Source organism: Stegostoma tigrinum, chromosome 6 (genome assembly GCF_030684315.1).
Source record: "Stegostoma tigrinum isolate sSteTig4 chromosome 6, sSteTig4.hap1, whole genome shotgun sequence".
Classification (NCBI taxonomy): Eukaryota; Metazoa; Chordata; class Chondrichthyes; order Orectolobiformes; family Stegostomatidae; genus Stegostoma; species Stegostoma tigrinum.
In genome coordinates this window covers 86,481,904-86,509,452 of record NC_081359.1, presented here as the reverse complement: position 1 = coordinate 86,509,452, position 27,549 = coordinate 86,481,904, and the positions used below count along the sequence as shown (strand labels likewise).

Sequence of the window (27,549 nt, the reverse complement as noted above, 5' to 3'; positions counted from 1 at the left end):
CTTCTGTGTAAAATCTCTGTTTACGCTACAGCTTTTAACTAATGTTTATAGTGCATTACAGAATAATGCAAACATTGATAAACAAACTCATATAAGATATAAAGATTTTTATTTAAAATACACCCACGTCCATAGCTCTCTCATAAAGATGAAAAATGGCAGTTTGAGGAATTGTTTTCCTTTGTGTTTTTTTCACTGCAAGTCTGATTCAATCTTTACCTGCCAGGGCAAATTCTCTTGAATTGTGGAGATCAAATCAAACATCCCCTCTAGCAGTAAAACACTGTCAAGCTCAAGGCATGCTGCCCAAGCCATACACATTAAGACAGTTTACTGAAATCAGCTGGGGTTTTGGATGTAATCTCACATTGTGTTTTAATAGATATTAGCGGCTATATAACTCAGAATAAAGCCATGAGGCTAGAAACTGGGGCAAGTAGCATTAATCATTTGGGCACTATGAAGGTGTTCTAAAGTGCATGTGATACATACACACACTTGTGGCATCAAGCTTGGCAGATGCCATTTTGACACAGCTGCTGATGCACAAGCAAAGAACATCTGTCAGAAATGTGCAGGGTAGAACGATCATTATGCCAATGAGTACGCCATGCTGATTTGATGCCAGAAATGCCATTTTGCAGCTCAACCAATGCCTTGGTTTAATCTTAATCAATATAACATGCATTAAGCATGTTATATTGATTCAGGAATTTGTCTGTTCTGCATCAGGATGATGCAGTGTCCAACTGTGCTCACTGTAGCTTATAACATCATCACTGCCCATTTTATTTACAACCTTAGGAAAAGTGGCAGTTATTGCTCAAAGGTATTGTCAGTTTGTTGTCAGCCTGAGTTTTTGCATGACTTCAGGGAGGTCCTTTGGCCTTTGTTGTTTTGCATTGCTGCTGCTAGTAATCATTTTTGCCACCCACCTCACAGAAAGTATGAAATGCTGGAAAGCTCTTGATTGTATGTAGAAGTCCACATTTTCCACATGTTTTTCCATGTTTTGCTATTCTGCTCACTATGTCAATGGAAGGGGCATCAAGTAAGATGTCTTATCTTTGTCAGACTGCAATATTCATCTCATAATTTTGTCTGTCTTGGATGCTGTAGTTTTTGGGTTTGTCCAGTGGATCCTTTTGCTTTTTGGACTTGTGGCCTGTGACCGGCAGTGTTCCATAAGTTTCAATTCTAGATCCTCTTTTGTTTGTCAATTAAATGAATGAATTGGATGAGAATAAAGAAGGCATTGTTAGTAAGTTTGTGGTTGACACCAAAATACATTGTAGACAGCGAAGAAGATTTTCTAAGATTACAAAGGTATCTTGATGAAATGGGTCAATAGGTGGAAAATGGCAGATGGATTTCAATCTGGATAAGTGTGAGGTATTGGATTTTGGTACAACAAATAAGGGTAGGGCTTATACAATTAATGGTAGTCTTGTTGAAAAGAGGAATCTGGGGTGTAGGTGCATAATTCTTTAGAATTTGAGTCACGTGTAGACAGGATGGTTAAAAAGGTGTTTTGCACACTTGCCTTCATTGCTCAGTCCTTTGTGTATAGGAGTTGAGAGGTCATGCTGAGGTTGTACAGGATATTAGTGAGGCCTCTTCTGGAATACTATGTCCAGTTCTGGTCACCCAATTTCAGAAAGGATATTTTCAAGCTGGGGACAGTTCAGAAGATATTTACCAGGATATTGCTGGGTGTGGAAGGTTTGAGTTATAAGGAAAGGCTGGATAGGCTGGGACTGTTTTCACTGGAGCATAGGAGACTGAGAGGTGACCTGATAGAAGTTCATAAAATAATGAGTGCTATAGATAGAGTTGATGGTAGTTGCCTTTTCCCTAAGATGGGCAATTTCAAGGTTCGGGGGTACATTTTTAAGGTGAGAAGAGAGAGATTTAAAAAAGACATAAGAGGAAAATCTTTTACACAGAGGGTGGTTTCCGTGTGGCATGAATGCCATGATGAAGTGCTGGATGCATTTACAAATACAATGTTTAAAAGAAATTTGGATTGATATTTGAATAGGAAAGGTTTGGAGGGTTATGGCCCAGGAGCAGGCAGGTGGACTAGTTTAGTTTGGGATTATGTTCACCATGGACTGATTGAACTGAAGGTCGGGTCGTAATGCATTACTTTATGATCTACGAAATACATCTACTGAAGTAGGTGCAATCAATATTTAGGCAATTCTATCAGCTTTACTTATGGAAAATTGCAATAGGCAGCATTTTCTCTACAATTATGAAACTATTGCTGTATTCCAGAGGCTATTAAAGCTGTATGACATAAACCGCAGACAATTGATACAGATATTCAAGTTGATTCTGAAGTAGTTTTTCAAAGTCATCTGCAGCTTCCTGGGAGACCGTTTGGCTTTTTCTTCCGTGAGCCTAGATACATCAAGCTCTACCCTTCATTTCTATTAGATACACAAATCTTTATATGGCTTCCTTATTTGAAACACACCCCTTCTAAGTCACCAAACCATAACGCTGAGTGTTGTTGCCAACTTCCAATTTAAGCTTTAGAATTTTGTAGATGTTTCTTCTTCCTTTTGTGTTTTAAATCAACAATCCTGCCATGTAACTGATCAGGATTTGATCAGTGACGACTGTAAAAGCCTATCCTCAGTGTAGCAGTTGCTTTGAGTTCCTGTACTCCCAATAGCAACTTCCAACAATGCAGCACATAGGATGAGTGGAGTTGTTGCTGTTTCTACCTTCAGAGTTGATTTGTGTCAGGGGTGCAACATATCCTCAGGATATATAATGATGCTGACAGCTTTGCCAACATTCCCAGTTCTCGATTTCAGCTGTCATTCACAGTGTCTGATTTCTGGAACGTTTCTCAATTCATTTTGCCCTGCGCTTAATCTGACTCATGTCCCAGCTATTCACCTTTTCTAACGGAAAGCTGCCCTGAGCTGACACTTTCAACATGCCTGTCACTACCAGTTACCCTCACTACCTGGGCTCTGAGAGCTCCAGGTGAAGGCCATATGTTTCACATTTACTGAGCACTTTGAAACTTTGGGTAATTTCCGGCTGACCAGCTTCTTAGCACTTGCACCATATTGTGCACGCAGCTCCTGAAAAGACAAATTCTGTACTGCTAGCATCTTACTGTGTTTGCCTTTCTCTTTGCATTTAATTAGCAGATAAACAACAAGAGATCAATCAGGTATAAAGGATCAGTCAACACAAAAATACAGAAGCCTGAGAATTTGGCGTCTATATAATCTCATTGACCTTACTGAAACAGAAGATTCTGAGGGAACTTTTCACAGTGGATGCTGAAAGGGTGCATCTCTGTGCGGGAGAGACCGGGGAATACTGTTTTAATAAAATCGATCTCCCATTGAAGACTGCGATGAGGAGGAAATTTTTCTCTCAGATGATCATCATTCTTCTTTGGAACTCTGTTGTAGAGAGTGATGAAGATACAATTATTAAGCCTTAAGGCAGAGGTCAATAGATTTTTGTGACTCTTGAAAGAATAGATGTTTATTGAAGGTGTGGGAATGTAGATTTGAGACTACAATCAGATAAGCCATGATCTCATTAAATGACAGAGCAGGCTGGCAGGGGTCTTGAATGACCTGCTGCTAATGTGCAAGTTTGTACTACACAGCTGGAGGATATGTACGCATGTTGGAGTTGGTACCTTCGTCAGAAAAAATTAAGTTTGATTCACATGATAGATTTCATCATGACATTAGTTGTGCTGAAAACAGCCCATGTGATGGCAGGGCTTGTGGTTTGAAAGTGTGGAAACAAAACAAAATATGGTGTTTAGGTTCTAAAATTATTGGGCTCGATACAGAGCTCAGGGTGCCAAAGTGGAAAATGGGATGCTGTTCTTCCAGCATGCATTGGGTATCAATGGAGAACTGTACCAAGCCTAAGACAGAGTTGTTGGCTAGGGAACTGGGCAGTGTGTTGAAGTTGCAGACAATTGGAAGGCCAGGGTAATTTTTCATTGACAGAATGTAGGTATTCTGCAAGACAGTCACCCAGACTGTATTCCATCTTCCCAAAGTACAGTAGGCAACATCGTGAGCAGTGAACACATAGACTAGATTGAGTGAAGTCAGGTAAATTGCTCCTTCACTTAGAAGGTGTGTTTGGAGCCTTGGATGGTGAGGAGGAGAGAGGAAAACTGGCAAATGTTGTACTCTCTGTGATAGCATAGAAAGATGCAGTGGGCGTGTAGGAAGGTGTTGGGAATGGAGTAGGAGTGGACCAGTGTGTCCCAAAGGGAATAGCCCCTGTGAAATGCTGAAAGGGGGAGGGGAAGGGAATATGTGTTTGCTCATGCCAACCACTGGAGGTGATGGAAATGGTGGCTTATGATCCTTTCTCACAATTTGTCTGGAGCACATCTGGGTGCGCCCTTTAGACACAGGGTGCCTCCCCATTACTACTTACTCCATAACACCTCCAGTAGCCTGGAGATCCATGCTGCCCCATGTTTAACCATTCGTCTGTCTTTTCCAGGAATGCCTCCACTTGCACAGTGCTCTGCAACTGTCATAACGCACCTCCTCCTTAAGAAATGCAGGCGAGCTTGAAATAGTATGAAGGAGAAGTGTTAGCATGGTTTGAAGTGAAACAGGAGCCTGTCAACGCTGTGTTTTGTTACCTACCTTATTTGATTTTCTCATGAACATGTCAGCGAGTTTGAACAATAGGCCACATGTCAGTGAAAGACAGTTGTTGCTATTCTAGTGACTAAGGAGCTGCACTGAAACAAGGGATGTGTCCAATATCAGCTTCTCGATGACTAATTGTGCTTCTTGTACAAAATACAGAGAATGAAGCAATAATGAAGAAAATGGATATTGAGGGTAAGGTTGGAAGCAGTGAGCAAATGTTTCAATGTACCTCACAGTCTTCATTCCTAACAAATGTGAAAGGTGGAAAGACAGGTAACTGTAGCAGCTAATGAATTTTTTGCACAAATTGTCTCAGTGAAGAGAACTTCAGATTCAGCAGCTGCTGTGCTTTTTGTGTGAGAAATCCAGGTGGTCCTTAAAGACACAGAGCTTCATGAAAAATAATGGCAGATTAAACATAGCGAGGGATTAAAGCCAGAAGTCTCAATATTGACTACATGAAGATACCAGAAACCTCTAATGTGACTGTGATTGTCAGGATGATAAAGATGGCCTTATTTATCTTACATTTTAGTCATCAATTATACGAGAACACATGAAATATAAGCAAATAGACCATTCAGCCCCTCAAGCCTGCTCCATCATTCAATATGAAAACTGTTGATCTTCTACATGAACTTTACTTTTCTGTCCACTTTCTACATCTTTTGATTCCCTGAAAGATCTGTCAATCACGACATGAAATATATTCAGTAATGGAGAATGTGCCTGGACTCCCAATCTAATTACAGCTTTTGGCAACCTTAGGCAAGAGAGTAAATTTCAGGGGTGAGGTGAGAGTGACTGCCCTTGATAGTGTATTTGACTGAATATGATATTGAGGAGCCCTATCAAACCTGAAGTCAAAAAGAATCGGGGTAAGTACCTCAGTGGCTGAAATAATCTAAAACAAAAGAACATGGTTTTAGTTGGTGGAGGACTATCATCTCAGCCTGCAGATATTTTGGCAAGAATTAGTCAGGATGGTAACTATGTCCAACATCTTTAGCAGCATCATTAATGATTTTCCTTCCATCATAATGTCAGATCTTCATGTTCACTGATGATTAGATAATGTTCAGCATCAGTTACAACTCCTTAGATACTGGACTATGCCTAAATGCTGCAAAGTCTAGTCAATATCCAGTCTTGGGCTGATAAATGGCAAGTAACATTCATACTATGCAAGTGCCAGGCAATGACCATTTTTAACAAAAAAGCTTGTAATCATTGTCCCTTGTTATTCGCTGAATTCTCCCTTATCAACATTCTGCATATTACCATTGACTAGAAACTGAGCTGGACTACTCATATAAATATTGCAATGACAAGAGCAGGTCAGAGGCTAGGAATTCTGTAGCGAGGAACTCATCTCCTGCCTCCCAAAAACTGTTCATCATCTACAAGGCATTAGTCAGGGGTGGAATATTCCCCACTTTTCTGGATAAGTGCAGCTCCAACAACTTTCAAATAGCTTGACACATCCCAAGTCAAAGCAGCCTGCTTGATTAACATCCTACACACCATTTTCAATGTCTATCCCCTTCACCACTGATGTACAATCACAGTTATGTGCACTATCTATAAGATGCAGTAGAGTTACTCACCAAGCCTCCTCTGACAGTACTCTTCTTTCAAGCACATGATATCTATTATCTTGAAGGACAAGGACAGAAGATGTATGGAAACCCCACTATCTGCAAGTTCCTTTTTTAGTCATAAAGCATCCTGACCTGAAAATGTATCCTTCACTGTCACTGGGCTATAATCTTGGAACACCCTCCCTAACAGCAGTGTTGGTGTCGCTTTATCCCAAGAACTGCAGTGGTTCAAGAGGACAGCTCACCAACACCTTCCCAATGGCAAATATGGATAGGTAATAAACGCTGGTCAACATTGCTGCCATTCTATGAAAAGTAAACTCGAAAAATTTTGAATCTTTTAAGTTTCTCTTATCTCAGTCTTAAATGATTAGATCCTGTGGATGTCCTATCTCAAAGATCTGCCACCCAATCTGATTGGGACTGCAAGCAGCTCCCAGATTTGAGGTCCTGGTGTCCTGGAGCTGGTAAGAGCAGGAGGTTGTACAGTGGGAAGGGGATCCTAAGATATTGGAGAGAAGGGCTGGAGATCTTTTAAGAGATGCCAGGGCAGAAGGAGCACTGTGGAATCAGATGGTGGGGGCAGGCAGTGCCTGATGTGTAATAGGGGACCTTGAGGAAATCACTGCTCATTTCCCACTCAAGACCTGAGCAATGTGACTTCTGCACTTTTCGCTACCCTACCACTCTCCCTCAAAATTGAACCTGGGTATGAAGCAAGTCCTTAAGAGGCTAATAATTGACTAAAGGCCTCAAATTGGGACAAGAACATTTCAACCTCTCTAGATCTTGCTTGTCCTACATAAAAGGAGAGGCTGCAGGTTCCAGGAAAACAGCAGAAGGGGATTTGGGGATTTTGACAGGTCCACTTCTCCTCAGGCCCCAGCAGGCACTGTAAGATTCTGCCTTAGGCGTGTGGGCAGCGGCCCTGAAATGATTAACTGATGTTGTAATGTAGCACTACCCATCAGGACATAATCCACCGTCTCTGTGAGGAACCAGCAGGTCTATCAGTTTTATCTCTACATGTCAACAGGTCAGGTTGGACTTGTTTCCATCAGAGTTTAGAAAAGTGATGGGTGACTTTATTGAATTGTATACAATATTAAATGTTCTTGTACGTGAGTCCAGAGCTAGAGGACACGGTTTGAAAATTTAGTGGAGTACAGAGATAACCGTTTGTTTCTCTGAGGATTGTGTAATTTTGGAGTGTCCTATCTCAGAAGGTGATGGAAGGAGGGCATTGGGGGTTTTCTTTATGGTGGTTGTGGACAAATTCTTCACCATGGATTAAGGGAAGGTAAACATAACGAGTTGGGGTTGTTCATGCACAATTCACAGTGATAATCAAATCCAAATTCGTGTGGTGGACAGAAAATGATTCTGGCAATGAATGCTTCTTTTTTTGGGATTTCCTTCGTGCTGGAGATCATTTCCTCACTTTCTTTAAATAGGTATTTGGATATAGAACTGGCTTGAAGGTAGAAGACAGAGGGTGGTAGTGGAGGGGTGCTCTTCAAGCTGGAGGCCCATGACCAGTGGTGTGCCACAAGGATTGGTGCTGGGTCCACTGCTTTTCATCATTTATATAAATGATTTGGATGTGAACATAGGATGAAATTGGAGGTGTAGGGGACAGCGAAGAAGGTTACAAAAATGGAAGTTACTGGTAAAGTTCCGCAGGTCTGGCAGCATCTGTGAAGAAAAAAAATACGAGTTAATGTTTCAGGGATGGTGCCCCTCCCTTTGAAGAAGCATCACCGAACTGGAAACATTTAGTCTAATATTTTTCTTCACAGATACTGCCGACCTGCTGAACTTTTCCAGCAACTTCTGTTTTTTCTCACTATTTACAGCATCTGCAGTTCTTTTGGTTTTTATTTAGCAAAGAAGGGTACCTCAGAGTACAACAGGACCTTGATCAGATGGGCCAATGGGCCGAGGAGTGTCAAATGGAGTTTAATTTCGATAAATCTGACATGCTGCATTTTGGAAAGGCAAATCAGGGAAGGAGTTAAACACCTAATAGTAAAGTCCTGGGGAATGTTATAAAATAAAGAGACCTTGGGGCACAGGTTCATAGCTGCTTGAAAGCGGAGTCACAGGTAGGTAGGATAGTGAAGAAGGCGTTTCGTATGCCTTCCTTCAAATGGTCAGTGCATTGAGTATAGGCTTTGGGGTGTCACCTTGCAGCTTTACAGGACATTGATTAGGCCGCTCTTGGAATACTGTGTGCAATTCCAGTCTCCCTGCTATAGGATGAATGTTGTGCAACTTGAAAGGGTTCTGAAAAGATTTATGAAGATGTTGCCAGGGCTGGAGAATTCGAGCTATCGGGAAAAGCTGAATAGGCTGGGGCTATTTTTCCTGGACCATTGGAGGCTGAGGTGTGATCTTATACATGTACGTAAAATCATGAGGAGCATGGATAGGATAAATAGACAAGGTCTTTCCCCCAGGATAGAGGAGTCCAAAACCAGAGGACATTGGTTTAAGGTTAGAGGGAAAAGATTTAAAAGGGACCTAAGTGGCAACTTTTTCATGTAGAGGATGGTGCATGTGTGGAGTGAGCTGCCAGAGGAAGTGGTGGAGGCTGGTACAATTACAACATTTAAATGGCATTGGATAGATATAAGAATAGGAAGAGTTTAGAGGGATAGGGGCCAAGGGGCGATATATGGGGCTGGATTTAAATATGTTATCTGGTTGGCATGGATGTGTTGGACTGAAAGGTCTGTTTCCATATTGTACATCTCTATGATTCTGTGACCCAAAGACAGTAATTATGATTTTTATAAGTTATGCATTGATTATGGAACTTAAACAAAAATCAAAAACAATGATGCTTTAAACTGGAAGAAAAGTGGGGGAGATGAAGTTTCAGGAGAGTGACCATGTGGAGAGTTTGGAGAACAGTTATAGAGATCAATAAGAATACAACAAAAGAATCAAGCAATAACGTTTCACAGCTGACTGACTGTGAAATTACAAACATTGCTGTAATTGGTCAAAGAAAAGCAAACAGTGCAGAGCAGTTTCACAGATGACCTTGGGAGATCCCATTATCAGAACTACAAAAAAGCAACTGGGAGTGATCAGTCATGATTTTAAAACCTGATCACTGAAGTGTTTGATTTTAAGACTGATAAAACTTATGAATCTTATTCTGTTTTTTTTTGTAAATCTATAATCGTTGAGTAGGGTGAGTTTTTTAAAATGTTTTATTAAGGCTTGTATCTTGATTAAATTTTTAATGTAAAAGAAATGTATGAAGTTATCCAAGAGCAGTGATTTTGAACAGTAAGACTGTGCTCAATGCTGAGTTTTTAAGAACGTGTGCTGCGATTGTTTTTGGTTATATTCTGGGTTTGCAGGTTGTTTAAGGTGCATGGATGGCTTTTAGTGCAGTAATGTGCCCTTCCTGTCACTTGCAGGAGATTAGGGAGAATTTCCATGCTCCTGGAGATTATGTCCGCAGGAAATGTGTTTGGATGAAAATCTTATCAGATTGCAGTATCGATTGGATCGGCAGCTGGACACAATAAGGAATTTGCAGGAGCAAGGGGGTGGGACCAAGATAATGGGAACTGCAGATGCTGGAGACAGATGACAGTTCCAAAAAGGTAGAAAAACTGCAGGTACAGTCAGGCAGATGGATTACCCCCAGGAAAGGTAGGAGAGGTAGGCAAGTCATGCAGGAGTCTCCTGTAGCTATCTCCATCTCAAACAAGTATGCTGTTTTGGATAAATGTCAGGTTGATGGCCACTCAGGGGAATATAGCACTGATAACCAGGTTTCTGGTCGCAAAACTGGCTCTGTTCAAATGAGAAATAGGTCAGGTTCCAGCGATCAGTTGTGCTAGGGGACACTGTGGTCAGGGGCACAGGCAGATGTTTTTGCAGCTGACAGTGAGGTATCAGAATGGTGTGTGGCCTCTCTGAAGCCAGGATCAAGGATGTCTTAGAGACAGCGCAGAATACTCTCAAAGGGGAGACAGGCCAGCAGGAGGCCACACGTTGGTACCAATGACATAGAAAGTGAACAGGACGAGGTTCTGCAGAGAACATAGGAAATTAGGCAGGTGCTTTAAAAGTCAGTCCTCAGAGATAGTAATCCATGTGTTAGTGACAGTAGAAATAGAAGGAGAAGGCAGATAAATATGTGACTGAGGAACTGATGCTGGGGGCAGGGATTCACATTTTTGGATCATTGGGGTCTCTTCTGGGGTAGAAATGACCTGCATCAGAAAGACAGGTTGCACCCTGAATTGGAAAGGAGCTGGTATTCTGGCAGGGAGACTTGCTAGTGGTGGCTAAGTTATGGGTAGGGATTCTGAGGAACAGGATTTACATGCATTTGGAAAGGCAAGGACTGATTAGGAATAGTCAACATGGCTTTGTGCATCGGAAGTCACATGACACTAACTTCATTGAGCTTTTTAAAGAAGTGACAAAGAAGATTTATGAAGACAGTGTGGTGGTCTTTGTTTATATAGACTTCAGTAAAGCATTCATCAAAGTTGCACATGATGGGCTAGCTGGTAAGGTTAGATAATATAGGATCCGGGGGACCTAGATAATTGGACACAAAATTGGCTTGAAGGTATGAGACAGAGGGTGGTGGTAGAGGGGTGTTTTTCAGACAGGAAGCCTGTGATAAGCAATGTCACACAAGGATTGGTGCTACGTCCACTGCTTTTTGTCATTGATATAAATTATTTGGTTGTGAATATAAGAGGTATGGTTAATAAGTTTGCAGATGACAATAACATTGATGATGTAGTGGACAGTGAAGAAGGTTATCTTAGCATACAATGGGACCTTGATCAGATGGGCCAATGAGCCGAGGAGTGGCAGATGGAGTTTAATTTAGATAAATGTGAGGTGCTGCATTTTGGAAAGGCAAATCAGGGCAGGGCATTTAATAAGTGGATCCCTGGTGAGTGTTACCAAACAAAGGGACACGGGGTGCAGGTGCATAGTTGCTTGAAAGTGGGGTCGCAGGTGGATAGGTTAGTGAAAAAAGTGCTTGTCTTCATTTGTCAGTGCATTGAGTATAGGAGTTAAAATGTCATGTTGCGACATCCAGGACATTGGTTGGACTACTTTCAGAATATTACGTCCAATTCTGGTCTCCCTGCCATAGGAAAGATGTTGTTAAACTTGAAAACATTCAGAAAATAATTATTAGTCTATTGCTGGGATTGGAGAATTTGAGCTACTGGGAGAGGCTGAATAGGCTGGGGCTATTTTTCCTGGAGCATTGGATGCTGAGGGGTAAACTTATTGAGGTTTAGAAAATTGCGAGGGGCATAGTTAGGGTGAATAGACAAGGTCTTTTTCCCAGGGTCCAAGTCTAGAGGGCTTGGGTTTAAGATGAGAGGGGAAAGATATAAAAGGTTAAAAAAGAAACAAAGTAACTGTGGATGCTGTAAATCAGAAGCATAAACAGAAATTGCTAGAAAAGTTCAGCAGGTCTGGCAGCATCTGTGGAGAGAAATCAGAGTTAACGCTTCAGGTCCAGTGACCTTTCCTCAGAAGATTTAAAAGGGACCTGAGGGACAACTTTTTCAGGCAGAGTGTTGTATGTGTATGGATGAGCTGCCAGAAGAAGTGGTGGAGCTAGGTACAATTACAACATTTAAAAGACACCTGGATGGGTACGTGAATAGGAACGGTTTAGAGGGAAATGAGCCCAATGCTGGCAAATGGGACTAGATCAGTTTAGGACATCTGGTCAGCGAGGACAAGTTGGACTAAAGGGTCAATTTCCATGCTGTGTAACTCTATGGCCCTATTTGCCTTCATGAACCAGGAATGTGCGAGTTGAAACTATTCCCCATCCTTCCCCATCCCCTGCAAACCCACATGCTCTACCCAAAATAAAACAATCCCTGCAACACCTGCAAAAATGGTAGGTGCAATGTTTGATGGCAGAATTTCTAATTTGACCCTCTGGAGCCATTTTTTGTTAATGATAGAGAAGGTCTTTGGAATTTTCTTGCGAAAATTAGGATAAAAATATCATTCTGCTGCAATGAATTTTTTTCTCATTCAAGTTGTTCAGTCTGCAGGTAATTCAGTTGAGGTTTGACTCCAGCTACTATTTTTTTTATCATTTCCCCATCAGACAATACTTACATTCACCTGTAGCTTGAAAGACAGTAAACTGAATAACCTATTTCTAACTAGCGTATTCTCCATAATCTAAGTACATCTATGCATCTGTTGGCCTTTAAATGAGTGAGATTCGTCTTATAATTTTGTTGTTTAACTGACAGAACATTAAATAACCATCCTATCAAAAAGATTAGTTTTTATTGTTGGAAGATGAGTGAACAATGATCATGGAGCATATTTTTTATGTTGAATTTCATTACCATTTTTTGAGCCACTGTTATTCTATCCAGCATTAATAAGCTTATGAAAGATAAATTTGCAAAATGTTGCACATGAATTAGACTACTTCTCTTTTCAACATTTTAATGTTTGAAAGCATTATTCAAATTTGATTTCTTAGTTTAGGTCATGACCCAGATGGTCAGTGGACTATTGAAGACCATTATTCAGTTCTTCCTTCACACTGTACCAAAGGAAGATGGAATTACTTTTTAAAAAGTCAAAAATTATATTCTTCAGAAATTACAAGCAGAAAAAGAATGACACTTATACATATTAATAGAGACTTAAGATTCATCCATATGTAATAAGGATGGCACAAGGAGCGAAATTGCATAGATAAAATGAATGGTTTAGCTTGTGCTTATTGCACACTTGCAATGAAGTCCAAGAACAATCTGATGCCTGCACGGCACTAAAGACCAATAGAAGACGCTTCTCCAACTTCCCTCTTCTGGTGCAGGAGCGCACCAAGCATTTTGCATTTATGATCAGCCACTATCAACTGGGTTGATTGATTTGTTCACAAAACTTAACATTAGTGGGACTGGTATAGAACAGAGTAGAAACAAGTGTAAAACATAAGACAGGCTGAATGCAGAGTAATATGGAAAATTCTCTGAGAACCTTTTCCGTTAGGTTATTCTTACAAAAAAGCTGCAATAGATTTTCTAAAGTAAATTGATAAGAATGTACATAGACTTCACTTTCACAAAATAAATACCCATTTTGAGAAATTACTGAAACATATATTGTTTGAAGGAGTTCTGCTACCTAGCTACATGGATTATGACATTTCGATGGAAGTAGGTATTCTACTGCAGTATGAAAAGCAATGAACAACTACAAATTGTATTTCAAAATTTCATCTATACAACGCTGTTGTTCTTTACTTTCCTGTCACTCCTCATGCTCCAGTCTTGTTCACATTGATTAATAATTTTGCAGACCCTCAATCCTTGGTTTTGACTGTATCCATTGATTTAATATAAAGTTCCTTTCAGGACTGCAAGAAGTTGGGTGGCACAGTGGCTCAGTAGTTAGCACTGCCACATGACAGCACGAGGGGCCTAGGTTCAATTCAGGTCTGAGATGACTATTGCGTGGCATTTGCACATTCTCCTTGTATCTGTGTGGGTTTTTGTGTGGTGCTCCGATTTCCTGCCGCAGTCCAAAGATAGGTAGATTAGTTGTGGTAAGTGTGGGGTTATGGGTATAGTGTTGTGGGGCCTCGGCCTAGTGCAGACTTAATGGGCCAAATGACCTCTTTCCACACTGTAGAGACTCTAAGTTCTTGGAAACAGTGAAATTAGTCACCATTATGAATGGTTGGAGCATCTTGCCTGTTTGGGAGTTGACTCATCAAAACTGATGTATCTAATGACATACTCAGATAACATCTAAGATCTAATGGAATACTACAGACCTGAAGCCTGTTTCTTTCCACAGATTGTGTTAGGCCTATTGGGTATTTTCTCTTTTTATTGCAGAACTCCTGTGTCTGCAATGTTTTAACTTTGCTGTTCTGAAGAAAGGGTACAGGATTTGAAACATTTACTCTGCTTCCTCTCCACAGATGCTGCCAGATCCGCTGAGTTTCTCCAGCAATTTCAGCTTCGGTTTACTTGAATCTTCTGTGTTATTGTTTTATTTATATTTAACATACTTTTCATTTGAGTACCTGAAAAAAAAGTGGTGAGATTAAACAAAGAAACAAAGAAGACTACAGCACAGGAATAGGCCCTTCGGCCCTCCAAGCCTGCGCCGATCAAGATCCTCTGTCTAACCTGTCATCTATTTTCTAACGGTATGTGTCCATTTGCTCCCTGCCCATCCATGTACCTGTCCAAATATATCTTAAAAGATGCTAACGTGTCAGCGTCTACCACGTCCGTGGCAATGGTGCCCACCACCCTCTGTGTAAAGAACTTTCCACGCATATCTCCCTTAAACATTCCTCCTCTCACTTTGAACTCATGACCCCTAGTAATTGAGTCCCCCACTCTGGGAAAAAGCTTTTTGCTATCCACCCTGTCTATACCCCTCATGATTTTGTAGACCTCAATCAGGTCCCCCCTCAATCTCCGTCTTTCTAATGAAAATAATCCTAATCTATTCAACCTCTCTTCATAGCTAGCACCCTCCATACCAGGCAACATCCTGGTGAGCCTCCTCTGCACCCTCTCCAAAGCATCCACATCCTTCTGGTACTGTGGCGACCAGAACTGCACACAGTACTCTAAATGTGGCCGAACCAAAGTCCTATACAACTGCAACATGACCTGCCAACTCTTGTACTCAATACCCCGCCCATTGAAGGAAAGCATGCCATATGCCTTCTTGACCACCCTATTGACCGGCGTTGTCACCTTCAGGGAACAATGCACCTGAACACCCAGATCTCTCTGTTCATCAATTTTCCCTGGGACTTTTCCATTTACTGTATAGTTTGCCCTTGAATTTGATCTTGCAAAATGCATCACCTCGCATTTGCCCGGATTGAACTCCATCTGCCATTTATCTGCCCAACTCTCCAGTCTATTTATATTCTGCTGTAATTTCTGATAGTCCCCTTCACTATCAGCTACTCCACCAATCTTAGTGTCTCAGCAAACCTGCTGATCAGACCACCTACACCTTCCTCCAGAACATTTACATATATCACAAACAACAGTGGTCCCAGCACAGATCCCTGTGGAACACCACTGGTTACAGGTCTCCAATTTGTGAAACTCCCTTCTACTACTACCCTCTGTCTCCTGTTGCCCAGCCAGTTTTTTATCCATCTAGCTAGCACACCCTGGACCCCATGTGACTTCACTTTCTCCATCAGCCTGCTATGGGGAACCTTATCAAATGCCTTACTGAAGTCCATGCATATGAAATCTACAGCCTTTCCCTCATCAATCAACTTTGTCACGTCTTCAAAGAATTCTATTATGTCGATAAGACATGACCTTCCCTGCACAAAACCATGCTGCCTATCACTGATAATCCCATTTTCTTCCGAATGGGAATTGATCCTATCCCTCAGTATCTTCTCCAGTAGCTTCCCTACCACTGACGTCAGGCTCACCGGTCGATAATTACCTGGATTATCCTTGCTGCCCTTTTTAAACAAGGGGACAACATTAGTAAGTCTCCAGTCCTCTGGGACCTCACCCGTGTCTAAGGACACTGCAAAGATATCTGTTAGGGCCCCGGCTATTTCCTCTCTCGCTTCCCTAAGTAACCTGGGATAGATCCCATCTGGACCTAGAGACTTGTCCACCTAATGTCTTTTAGGATACCTAACACTTCCTCCTTCCTTATGTCAACTTGACCTAAACTAAGCAAACATCTATCCCTAACCTCAACATCTGTCATGTCCCTCTCCTTGGTGAATGCCGATGCAAAGTACTTGTTAAGAATGTCACCCATTTTCTCTGACTCAGCGCATAACTTTCCTTCTTTGTCCTTAAGTGGGCCAATCCTTTCTCCAGTTACCCTCTTGCCCTTTATATATGAATAAAAGGCTTTAGGGTTTTCCTTAACCATGTTTGCTAGCAATATCTCATGTCGTCTCTTAGCCCTCTTAATCCTTTTTTTTTCAGATTCGCTCTACATTCCCGATATTCTTGCAAAGCTTCGTCTGTCTTCAGTCGCCTAGATCTCATGTATGCTTCCTTTTTTCTCTTGGCTAGTCTCACAATTTCACCTGTCATCCATGGCTCCCTAATCTTGCCTTTTCTATTCCTCATTTTCACAGGAACATGTCTCTCCTGCACACTAACCTCTCCTTAAAAGCCTCCCACATATCAAATGTGGATTTATCTTCAAACAGTTTCTCCCAATATACATTCCTCAGATCCTGCTGAATCTTGTTATAGTTGGCCTTCCCCCAGTTTAGTACTCTTCCTTTAGGACCACTCCTATCCTTGTCCATGAGTATTGTAAAACTTACAGAATTGTGGTCGCTATTTCCAAAGTAGTCCCCTACTGTAATGTCAACCACCTGGCTGGGTTCATTCCCCAGCACCAGGTCCAGTATGGCCCTTTCCCGAGTTGGACTACCTACATACTGCTCTAGAAAACACTCCTGGACACACCTTACAAATTCTGCTCCGTCTTGACCCCTAACACTGAGTGAATCCCAGTCAATGTCGGGAAAATTAAAATCTCCCATCACCACCACCCTGTTTCTCCTACACCTTTCCATTACACTGATGAAAAAAAGTTTTGTGTTGACTACTTGTCTAAAATCCTTTCTCCGGAAAGAAAAATGGCAGAAAATCATGACATGGATTAATGGCATTTTAGTAACATCTGAGAAAAAAGCCTGCCGTAGGTGACTTCTCACATTCTCTGATGATTGGGATTAGATCTTGGCTTGTTTTGTGTACAAATTTGTACAACATCCTGAAGCTACATAGCTTTGTTTCTTGTTGCTTTCCATCCTCTAGTCAAATTTAGATGGTGTGGTGGCAATGTCATTTTACTAATGATTCAGAGGCTCAGGTTGACACTGTGGGGTTATGGGTTAAAATCCCACAGCAGGAGTTTACAGCATTTAAACTCAATGGATAAATCTGGAATATAATGTTAGCCATTCTCAGCAATGGTTACCATAATACTCTCATTGTAATGGCCTTTTTGGTTCACTAATGACCTTTAGGAGAGGAAATCTGGCGTTCTTAGCTGTCTGGTCGACATGCGATTTTGAACTCACAGTGATGTAATTGACTCTGAAATGTTCTAGTAAGCCACCCAGCTCAAGAGGATTAAAATGGGCAGTGAATCTTGCCAACATTATTTACATCCCATGAAAGAATAAATAAAAGCAGGTAGCTATAATTGTATCACATATTCAATAACATAAACAAACCAAGTGAGATAATCTGGCCTGGAAAATTAATTTTTGTTTATAGCATAATTTGTCTTTTTTATTTAGTTTTATCTAATTCCAGGGCTGAGAAGCTGCTGTTGCTACAACTTTTATTGTGTTATAGTCAACTTTTATAAATGTGCTTGAAGAATGGAAATACTGACCCAAAGAGATTAGAACCAATGCCACTAAAGAATTAATGTACACTTTAAAGAATAACAGCCACTAAATACATTTCATCAATTATGATACATTTCATTTAGTTAACATCAAACTATCCAGCACAGAGAAACCATTTTAAACCTGTTCCATCGGTTAAGAATCAGGGAGCCTAATGGCCATGATTTGACCCTAATGTGTAAGCTGTTAAAAATACATTTCATAACTTGCTGGAGGATTTGTAGATCCAAGTAAAAGACCACTAGAAAGCTAGTAAGATGACGTCCCTGCAAGAACAGGGGTCACAGAACATAGAGTGAGAGATGTATAGCACGAAAACAGACACTTCGGTCCAACTCGTTCATGCCGACCAGATATCTTAGATAAATCTACTCCCATTTTCCAGTATTTTGCTTATATCCCTCTAAACCCTTCCTATTCATATACCCATCCAGATGTCTTTTAAATGTTGTAATTTTACCAGCCTCCACCACCTTCTCTGGCAGCTCATTCCATACATGCACCAACCTTTGCATGAAACAGTTGCCCCTTAGGTTTCTTTAAAACCTTTCCTCCCTCACTTTAAACCTATAACGTCAAGTTTTGTACTCTCCTATCCCAGAGAAAGGACCTTGTCTACTTACCCTATCAATGCCCCTCATGATTTTCTAAACTTCTATAAGTCTCCAAGCTCCAGAGGAAACAACCCCAGTCTATTCAGCCTCTCCCTACAGCTCAAACCCTCCAACGCTGGCAACATCCTCGTAAATCTTTTCTGAACCCTTTCAAGTTTCACAATATCCTTCCTGTAGAAGGGAGACCTGAACTGCTCGCAGTATTCCGATAGTGGCCTAACCAATGTCCTGTACAGCCACAAAATGACATCCCAACTCCTATACTCAATGCACCCTTCTCAATAAAATTGTCATTGTATGAATAATGAAAGAATTAATATTTAGAAAGGAAATAAGCTACTTTAAAGATTTAGATTTTGGAATCAAGACAATTTCTAAATTTGTGAATGACACCTAATTACAAGGTGTAGTCCATACTGAGGGTGAAGCACACGATGTGTGAAGTGAATGTATAATTAGCACCTGGATCTCAACACAGCTAAAGAACTGAAATGAGTTGCAAAGTGGTCTGGGGGTACAGGGCGTCCCCAATTTTCAAATGTCTGATTTACGAATGCTCGTACTCTGTATGGTATCTCATACAGGGGTGTCATTTCAAAGATCTGACATACGAACATTTCCTGTACTTTTGAATGGCTCCTTTTCATTGTTGCGGTTTACGTACAAATTGGCTTGTGAACAGACTCGAGAATGGATCATGTTTGCATCCCGGGGCTTGCCTGCACAAGGAGATAAAGCACAAAAAACTGAAACATGCATCATTACGGCCATGAGAAAGGCAAACCACAAAGGCGTAGTAGTAAAAGCATTGATTTGTAATGTCGAAGATATATGTGGAATATATGAACTTCTTTTAGACCAAATTTAGGACACTGAGTACAATTGTGGTCACCAGATGATGAAAAGGATTTCAAAGCTTTGGAAAGGACATTAAGAAGATTTATAATGATGATATCAGTCCTGTGAGGTTACATCTATCAGGAATGGATCAACAGGCTGGTCTTTTTTCTCTTGAAAAGAGAGGGTACAGGGATGACCTTTCGGAGGTATTTAAATTGTGAATTTGGTTTCACAGAACCATAGAGTACAAAAGAGATTCTTTAGCCCACTGCTTCTGTACCTTAAAAAATACATCACTATCTGCATTCGTCCCACTTTCCTGCACTCGGCCCATAGCCTTAAATGACACTTCAAGTGTTCATCCAAAAGCTCATTTAAAGTTGTGAGGTTACCTGCCTCAAGACCTTCCCAGACAGAGTGTTCCAGACTCCCACCATTCTCTGGATTAAAAAACATTTAATGGGTTTAATAGGATAGGCACAAAGAAAATGTTTCCATTTAGGTTGGGGGGAGGTACGGGAGGCTGCAGTGGGACCATCCAAGACTAGAGATCAAAATACAGAATAGTCACTATGAAATTCAAAAATTTCAGAAACTGATTGCATTACTTTTTTTTCATTAGATTCCCTACAGTGTGGAAACAGGCCCTTTGGCCCAAAAGTCCACACTGCCCCTTGGAAAACCCCACCCGGACCCATCCCCCTATAACCCACACAACCCTGAATACTATGGGCAATTTAGCATGGCCAATCCACCTAGCCTGCACATCTTTGGATTGTGGGAAGAAACCAGAGCACCCAGAGGAAACCCATGCAGACATGAGGAGAATGTGCAAACTCCGCACAGACAGTTACCCAAGGCTGGAATCGAACCTGGGTCCCTGGCTCTGTGAGGCTGCAGTGCTAACCACTGAGCCACCATGCCACCGTAATGTCTGTTTTCCACTTTTCTTGCATGCTCTCTTCCACCCACCCCACAACTTTGACTTGTTTCTGGATGAACACAGCAGGCCAAGCAGCATCTCAGGAGCACAAAAGCTGACATTTTGGGCCTACACCCTTCATCCCATTTTCTTTGACTTGTTTCTGTCTTGTTCATTTTGTTCTTAAGAGAGATGACTCATTCCCTCTCTTTCACATCTTTATTTATTTCCATTTTACATCTTTTCTCTTTTTCCATCATTAACAACACATTTGTTTTTGTATTGGGCTTTTGCCTCTGTCAAAAGTATAAATAAAAGATTTTGCAACACATTTCAGTTCTGAAGAAGAATGATATATCCACCTTGAAATATTAGCACTGTTTCTCTCTTCACAGATGCTGCTAGATCTGCTAGGTTTCTCCAGCATTCTCCGTGTTTATTTCAGATACCCAGCGTCCACAGTATTTTGCTTCTATTCAGTTATCAGAGCAGGTTTGACAGAACTCAGTTCTAGATCAGATCAAGGAGATAAAAGTTTACTCCTAGAAAGAGCTGGAAAAATCTCCTATGAAATTAGTTTGTGTTGCCTAAATCAGTATGGTACTTGTGAGTCCTTGTTCTTCCCGCGACACTAATGTTTACAGTACTTCAAAGCATTTGGAGTATTTTGGAAAATCCGAAGATGTTAAGTTCTCTCTTTGCTGAAAGACTTTTCTGAGTTGGAAATTAAGGCTTACTTTGCCTTTGGGGGGGAGGAGGAGGACTAAGGAAACACAGCCCTTGTGGAGACAAAGTCCCGCCTTCATATTGAGAATGCCCTCCATCGTGATGTGTGACACTATCATTGTGCTAAATGGGACAGGCTTTGAACAGATCTCGCGACTCAAGTCTGGGTATCCGTGAGGTGCTATGGGCTATCAATACAGCAGAATTATACTCCAGCACAACCTGTAACCTTATAGTTGGCACCTAGCCCACACCAACATTACCATCAAGCCAGGGGATCAACTCTGGTTCAATGGAGAGTGCAGGAGGGCACGCCATGAGCAGTGCCAGGCATACCTAAAACTGAGGTGAAGCTACCGAACAGGACCACTTGCATGCCAACAGCATGACCAGCATGTGATAGACAAAGCTAAATTACCCAAAAACCAACAGATCAGATCTAAATTCTGCTGTCCTGCCACATTCATTCAGGAATAAAGGTGGACAATTAAACAACTGACTAGAGAAGGAGGCTCCACAAATATCGCCATCCTCAATGACGGAAGAGCCCAGCACATCAGTGCAAAAGATAAAGCCGAAGCATTTGCTGCAATCTTCAGCCAGAAATTCCAAGTGGAAGATCCATCTTAACTTCATGGAGTTGTACAGTCATATAGCACGGAAACAGACCTTTCAATCCAACCAGTCCATGCCAAACATAATCCCAAACTAAATTAATCCCACCTGCCTGCCCCTGGCCCACATCCGTCCAAACCTTTCCCTGACATGTTCTTATCCAAGTGTCTTTTAAACATTGTGGCTGTACCTGCATCCACCACCTCCTCAGGAAGTTCATTCCACCTTCTGTATAAAAATATTGCCCCTCATGTCTTTTTTTAAGTGTCTCTTCTCACCTTAAAAAACATGCCCCATAGTCTTGGAATTCCCATCCTAGGGCAAGGGCACCTGCTACTAACCCTATCCATACACCTCATAATTTTGTAAACCCATATAATGTCGCCTCTCAACCTCCTATACTCCAGTGAAAAAAAGTCTCAGCCTATCTAGCCTTTCTTTATAACTCAAACTTTCCATGCCTGGTAAATCTCATCTGATTCCTCTCCAGCTTAATAAAATCCTTCCTGTAACAAAACAACCAGAGCTTGACACAGTACTCCAGAAGTAGCCTTACCAATGTTCTGTACAATCTATATATGACTTACCAACCACTAAAGTCAAAGAACTGATTAATGAAGGCAAGTGTTCTAAACACTCTTTCAACTGCCCTGTCTATATGTGGTGCAAACTTCAAAGAATGACGTACCTGAACCCCTAGGTCTTTCTGTTCTACAAGACTACCCAAGGCCCCACCATTAATTGTAACAGTCTTTCCCATGTTTGTTGTACCAAAATGCTATTCCTTGATTGAACCAGACTGAACTCCACCTGCCATTTTTCAGCCCATTGACCCATTTGACCAAGATCCCTTTGTAAATCTTGGAAAACCTCCTTCACTGTTTACTTGGCCACCAATTGTCCAGAGCATCATAAATGCCAGTCTTCAGACAATTCAATTCATTCCAAATCATATCAAGAAAAGGTTGGAGATGCTGGATACTGTAAAGTCAATGGCCCCTGGCAACATTCCCATAATAGTACTGAAAACTTATGCTCTAAAATTTGCCAGTCTCCTAGCCAATCTGTTTCAGTACAGTAACAACACTGGCATCTACCCAACAATATGAAAACTTGCCCAGTTATGTCAGTATACAAGAAGTAAGATAAATCCAAACCAGCCAGGCTACTCTCGATCATCAGTAAAGTGATGAAGTGTGTCATCAACAGTCCCATCAAGTAGCACTGGTTTAGCAATAACCTGCTCAGTGATTCTCAGTGTGGGTTCTACCAAGGCCACTCAGCTCCTGACCTCATTACAGCCTTGGTTCAAAATGGCAGAAGAGCTGAATTCCAGAAGTGATGTGAGAGTGACAGCCCCTTGATATCAGGGCCACATTTGACCGAGTGCAGCATCCAGGAAAACTGGAATCAATGGGTATCGGGGTAAACTGTCTGCTGGTAGGAGTCATAGCTGGCGCATAGGAAGATGGTTGTGGTTGGCCATCTGAGCTCAAGGACATCTCTGCAGGAGTTCTTCAGGGTACTGTCCCTGGCGCAACCATCTTCAGTTGCATCATCAATGACCTTCACTCCATCATGAGGTCAGAAGTGGGGATATTTACTGATGATTGCACAATGTTCAGCACCATTTGAGACTCTTCAGATACTGAAGCAGTCCGTGTTCAAATGCAACAAAATCTGGACAATATCCAGGCTTAGGCTAACAAGTGGTAGGTTATGCTCACACCACACAAATGCCAGGCAATGACCATCGGCAATAAGAGACAATCCAACCCCCATCCCTTGATATTCAATGGTGTTACCATCAATGAATTCCCCTTTATCACCATCCTGGGGATTACCATTGACCAGAAACTCAACTCGACTTGTTACATAAACACAGTGACTAAAAGAGCAGGTCAGAGGCTAAGAACACGGCAGCAAGTAACTCATCTCCTGACTGCCCAAAACCTGGCCACCATCTACAAAGCATAAGTCAGGAATGTGATGGAATACTCCCCACTTCCCTGGATGGGTGCAGCTTCACCAACACTCAAGATGCACCATCTAAGACAAATCAGTCACTTTTGGTTGACATGACATTCACAAGCGTCCACACCCTCCACCACCGACACTCAGCAGCAGTGTGTATTACCCACAAGATGCACTGCAGAAATTCACCAAAGATCCTCAGACAGAACCTTCCAAACCCACAACCACTTCCATCAAGAAGGACAAAGGCGGCAAATATGTGGGAACATCACCATCTGCAAGTTCCCCTCCAAGCCACTGGCCCTCCTGACCTGGAAACATATTGCTGTTCCTTCATTGTCACTGGGTCAAAGTCTCCCTAATGGCATTGTGGGTCCTACAGCATGTGAACTGCAACAGTTCAAGATGGAAGGTCAGTCATCACCTTTTCAAAGGCAACTAAGGATGGGCAATAAATATTGGCCAGCCAGCAGCACCAACATCCCTTGAAAAAGTCCAGTTAATCTGGTCTGTATGGTAGCTAACATAAGAACAGAAGTAGGACATTTAGCCCTTTGAGCCTGTTTTGCCAATCAATTAGATTTTGGTTGACCTGTGACCTAATGTGGAATGTTTAATAATATGAATAGTGTTTTGTTCAAGAAACATGATGCCAACCAAAGGCTGAACTGAAATGTGACTGACTTGCATTGAAAAAGTCAAAATATTCACACATACATGAAGAAATCAGGAACAGCAATAATTATTTAATGACAGAATTGGATGAACTAATTTAGCAGGTAATGAGGAAATCATGGATGGAAAATTTAAAGGAGTCGTATTGAATAAAACCTATCTTAAAACTACAAACCTACATTATGGATGTTAAACTACATTTACACACTCTGTTGAGGAGCTGAGCCACTTAAGTAGGGCTACATTGGTACTTTTTCATCCTGCATCCTATAAGGATGAGTATAGCTGAATCCCTGAATTGCCTTGACAGCTTTCACCATTGTGGTGGTGGTAATCAGTTCTGAAGTTGAGTAGATTGCATCAGGGATTTTTGAAAGTGCAAATATTACGTCTCTTGTTCATTGAGTTTCAAGATTTGTGATATGATGATGAAGATGGTATAGATATTGAATTTCAAGGGAATATGTCTTACACTTCTTAACGTGAGAGTGTCTTTCGTGGAGTTCCTGAAAAAGAAACAATTAATAGGAAAGAATTCAGGTTTCAACAATAACACCTTTTGGGTGTCCATGTGGAATTTAAAGCTAGATTAAACACACTGTGCCCTCAACACTACTGCATCAATCAAATTTATTTTCTATTTTTGAGTGGACACTATCTGCTCACAAATGGGTAGCTAGCAAATACAACAACATTGCTATCGCCTGTCATTATGAAACCCATAGTAACGTTGGTTTAAGAGACACCAGGGAATCCTTGTCATCAGCGTCATGTGGCATGTGAAGGCAGGTAACATATCAAGGTTGAGGATGTTCCTGTTCCAAATTTGTCTTTAAGATGAGATTGCTGATTAATCAATGGCATCACCAAAAGCCTCTGAATCATCAAGCCAAGACATTTCTTTAAGTATTATATTTCAAGCTTCAGGCAGGGGTCCTAATAATTCCTCTCCTAGCTAAACAACCTCCCACAGCTGTCAGTTTATTAGCAGGTTGTTTAGTGGTTAGTTTACAAAGGGCTGTTAGTTAGTGATATCACTTCCAGTTAGGATCCATGTCTGGGCGGTTTCTGTTAACAAGCAGTGAAGGTTATCTGTCTTCTGTTTAAATTGATGCTGGCCACTGAGTGTTAGGAAGTGAGTGGGAAGAAGTCAAGTTGGAAGCTTAGCATATTCATGCTTGATCCACACATTGTGAAGTGTGACCTGGATGACAGAAAACCTCACAATTCCACAAGATGGACATTTCATACGCAAGGGGTCTTAGTCATCTCCCTCTATTCATTGCAGTTCTGTGCATCAGTCATTTCTCCTTCCTTCCAGTCTTATGGATCAGGCCAGATCACCTCAAAATATTTTAAGAAGGTAGCCTAAACCCTAACTTTATCTTATTTTAAAGACAGATGTGAGTGGCTGTTCAGCTGTGATAAAACTGGTCGAACCACTTGGCTTTAAGCAAAACAAAATTTATTTAAACACTACAAATTAAACATGAACAAAACAAAGCAGAATTTATAGTGATTTGACTATTGGAAAAGTTAACTGATCCAATTCAGCGACTTAACTAATTAGTTGTTCCAATACAGCAACATCCCAAAAACACATTCCTTGGCAATAAGGGAAATTCAAACACAGATTCTGACAGGCAGGAGGAAACAACACCCAGAAAGCGATTTCAGACAAAGGCAGAGGAATTCATTGTTGGCGCTTACAACTCTTCTGGTACTCAAAACATTTTATGACTGCTAAAGCTTAAAAATAACTTTAAAAAATCCCTCAACTGGGAGAATTGGCCACTGCCCTTCTATTATTATACTGTTACTCACTAAACTGTTCAGCACCTCTGCCTTTACAACCTCTCTTCAAACAAAAACAAGGAAAAAATAACCTTTTTAAACTGCCAGAATTGTCATTCCAGTTTCTGATGATGTCCACTCTCCAGTCCTTCAACCAGGCCTGCACTTTCCTGCTGCTCCACCATTTATTATTCTCAAAGCCAGATCTTTAGCCTACCTCTTTCAGTGGTGGCACTTTCTCAATCTTTGTTTCTTTACTTCATTTAAAAAACTCATGCAGTGCCAGGATTTCCAAGTCACCTGTGGTCAAATTAATTGGTTTTCCCCAGATGATTCTCAGGATCCTTCAGTTTTCCAGGGGTCCAGGAAAATTATAAGGTTTTAGAGGCTTACCAGATATTATGAGCAAGTGGAAGGTCAGTTCTCGGGTGTAAACATTGTGAACACAGACTTGGACAGGGCAGGCACCGGTACAGACTGTGAGAAGAAAAGGAGAAGGTGTTAAGCTTCGTGTATAGGTGCAAGAAGTTGTGGAAGAAGGCCTTGAACATCAAGTAAATATGCAACTTATTCGCTCAAATTCTAGCTCCACAGGAGAGGATTAAGCAACAAAGAGCTTCCCTGCCACATTAGAAGGTTAATAGCATTGCATTCCTTTCTGGGATTTCTAGCATCCACAGGAACAAATGCGGAACCTCAGATATAGCAGTAGGCTCGACTTCAGTCTCTTTCATCTGCTCATACCTGAATCTTCCCCACATTTTCAGCTGGGGTGGAGGCAAACTGCAATGTCTGTTTCCCTTTGGCTTGGCAGGGCCTTGACTAAACAGGAATCCCTCTGTCATTGCAGCTGTCTATGTTGCGGGTGTCACTGATACAGAACACCATAGGAGCTGAGGAGCCTTTCAGTAGATGAGGGGCATTCTGAGAGGAGCATCAAAATGCTTTGGGCAGCTTTTCCCCCTGTCTTTCGATTCAGCTCCTGTGTGCATACATCTCACAGACATGAGAAAATATGGGGCCTTACCTCTCTGCAGTTGTTGTCCTTCTCGGACTTGTTCTCATCTGTAACAGCTCAAGAGAGTGCTTCAAGCCCTCTGAAGATGATGCCAACACTTCCAGTTATGAGGCCCTTACTCAACAAAGAATTAGCTGGCACCATAATGTTGAGCACCCCTGACCACTTTACATTCAAATTTCAATGTCACCCAGTTTCAGCCCAAGTGGATGAGTGGGAGGTGGGGTGGGGGGGGGGGGGGGGGTGTGGTGGTGATGGGAGCTAGGAAGAAGCAGGCCATTAACTCTTAATATCTTCCCAGAAGATGCAGGCTTGCCTCCAAGTGTTCTCAGCACTTTTTTAAAATCTCACTTTTTGCAAATAACACAATGTGGTTCCCAAACGCCAATGACCTCTGACAATTCTCTTCAAAGCCCTTGAATAACAACACAAGTCCTGCAACGATAAGTCCCTGTCCTACAGCACCCATGTGAGGTTCTTTTTTGTCTCACTCTTGAGAACACCCAGGTTCTATTCTTATGCTAAATAAAAAGCAAAAGAATCGCGGATGCTGCAAATCAGGAACGAAAGCAGAAGTTGCTGGAAAAACTCAGCAGGTTCAGCAGCAGACAGGATCAACGCGTAACTGATGTCCATTTCAAGCCCACCGACTCCCAC

General features: G+C 41.5%; 1 long non-coding RNA gene across 1 annotated transcript; it reads right to left on the bottom strand.

Annotated features, from left to right (window-relative positions):
* Positions 1-133: 133 nt before the first annotated feature.
* On the bottom strand, positions 134-26,328 carry LOC125453656 (uncharacterized). The gene is made up of 3 exons (XR_007247807.2): positions 26,268-26,328; positions 4,444-4,581; positions 134-1,206 (listed from the first exon to the last, which is right to left on the bottom strand). It is a non-coding gene; the product is annotated as an uncharacterized LOC125453656 (long non-coding RNA).
* Positions 26,329-27,549: the final 1,221 nt, after the last annotated feature.